This window comes from Penaeus monodon, chromosome 8 (genome assembly GCF_015228065.2).
Source record: "Penaeus monodon isolate SGIC_2016 chromosome 8, NSTDA_Pmon_1, whole genome shotgun sequence".
NCBI classification, from domain to species: domain Eukaryota; kingdom Metazoa; phylum Arthropoda; class Malacostraca; order Decapoda; family Penaeidae; genus Penaeus; species Penaeus monodon.
This window is the reverse complement of record NC_051393.1, coordinates 49,307,046-49,309,545: the sequence shown is the minus strand read 5'-3', so window position 1 is coordinate 49,309,545 and position 2,500 is coordinate 49,307,046.

Below are 2,500 nucleotides of genomic sequence, written 5' to 3'. Positions count from 1 at the left end.
CCCTTTTTTCCCCTTCCTTCCCCTCCCCCTTCTCCATTCTTCCCTTCTTCCCTCCTTCCCCTCTCTCTCCCTCTCTTTCCCCTCTTTCTCCCTCTCCTTCCCCTCTCTCCCTCCTCCATTCTTCCCCTCTTCCCTCCTTCCCCTCTCTCTCCCTCTCCTTCCCCTCTTTCTCCCTCTCCTTCCCCTCTCTCTTCCCTCTTTCCCCTCCCCCTCTCCTCCCCCCTCTCCCCTCTCCTCCCCCCTCTCCCCTCTCCTCCCCCACCTTCCCCTCCCCCACTCTTCCCCCACCTCTCCTTCCCCTCCCTCCCTCCCCCCTTCCCCTCCCCTCCCCCCACTCCTTTTTTCTCGAGCTCTTAATTAACGCTCCGGTGTCCTGGTGTCCCTCCGCTGTCGGATCGCACTTAGACAGACGAAAGGAAAATCCCGTTGATTTTCGAAGCTATGGATAATGAAGAAAACCGAACGATAATGAGGAGGGTAATGATGATGATGATGATGAGGATAATGAAGAAAACCGAACGATAATGAGGAGGGTAATGATGATGATGATGAGGATAATGAAGAAAACCGAACGATATTGATGATGATGATGGAGGATAATGAAGAAAACCGAACGATAATGATATGATAATGATGATAATGATGATGAGGAAATAAATGAATGATTCTCTAAGTGAATAAATAAATGAATAAGGAAATGGATGAATGATTCTCTAAGTGAATGTTCGTGTTGTGAGGGAGGGACACAGGGAGGACTTCGTTATTTGTTGTTGTTGTTGTTGTGTTGTGCTTGTGTTGTAAAAGCACTTCTGGATTTATTTAATTCAATAAGATTTTTTTTTCGGTGTCTTTGTCGAGTTTATTTTTTTTCGGTGTGTTTGTTTATTTATTATTATTATTATTATTATTTTCACTTTGAATCTACACTTATCAAAAAGGATCTTAATTCCACACGTATTACAAATGTTCAACTCCTAACTCACAGGAAGCACCCAAATCATCTTAAAAATAGAACAAGGAAAAAAAAGAGCAAAAAAAAAAAAAAAAAAAAAAAAATTCAAACGTTATCAAATCTCTTACCAGCTATTACTGCGATCTTTGTGACGTCATCGTTTGTATCTCCGTGGAAAGCTTCGCGGGCCTCTGGACGTGCTAATGGAACTGTCACTCTCGCGGAACCAGGATGTAAGTACCATACACACATATACTTACACGTATACGCATACTTACACAAGCGTATACACACTTATACAAAGATACATATACATATTCTCCTATTTCCCCCCCTCTCTCTCTCTCTCTCTCTCACTGACACACACACACTCACACACACTTCCCCTCGCACACTCACACACACACACTCACACACACGTACACACACACGTACACACACAAACACTTCCCCTCTCACACTCACACACATGTACACTCACACACACGTACACACACACACGTACACTCACACACACGTACACACGCACGTACACAGCCACGACGTCCCTCAAGACACGGAGAAGGAGTGGTGCCTCGGGCGGTTCGCGTGATGATGGTAAACCGGAGAATAATTCTGATTGATCGTGTGATGCGTGGGCGCCGGGTAAGCGTGGGCGTGGGCGTGAGAAGAGGAGGAGGAGGAGGAGGTCGGGATGATCACGTGGTCCAGGGAGAGGCGGTGGGCGGCGCGGGCGTGGCAGGAGTAGATCATGGGCGTGAGGTTCTGGTTGGCGCTGAGGCGTCGTCTCCCGCCCCGCCCTTCGTCGCTCTCGCCGCACGGGAGGGACCGCAAGAGCTTGGCCTTCGTCGAGCTGCGGGAGAGGGGGAGAGGGGGTGAGATGGGGGGTGAAAGGAGGGGTGAGATGGGGGGAGATAGGGGGGTGAGATGGGGGGAGAGGGGGAGAGGGGGGTGAGAGAGGGAGAGAAAGAGAGAGGGGGGGACGGAGCGATGGTGAGAGAGGGAGAGAAAGAGATAAAGAGAGAGAGTGGGAAGATGGAAATAAGATGAACAGATGTATGGATAAATCTATAACTAGACTTATCAAAAAAAAAAAAAAAAAAAAAAAAAAAAAAAAAAAAAAAAAAAAAAAAAAAAAAGATATAGCGATATATGCATAAAACAAACATAAACTTTTAAAGACATACTTACCGACAGATAGACAGACACATAGAAACTGATAGCAGATAGATAGAATATTGAACTGATAAGAGATACACAAAACAAGAAAAAATAAATTGACAGACAGATAGATAGGGAAAATTCTTATGAAAACAGGCTCGAAATAGATAGAAAAAGTAGATAGACATACACAAGGAAAGCCACCATTTTATAAGTATACTTAAACAAACAAACATACAAATATACATAAACTATGTCAATGTGTCAAAGAAAATGCAATAAATAAAAAAAAAATCTAAGGGAAATATTAGATAGTAAATAGAAAGACAATAATAATGCAGATAAAAGTCGAAAAAAACATAAAAATAAATGTAAAAAACAAACAAA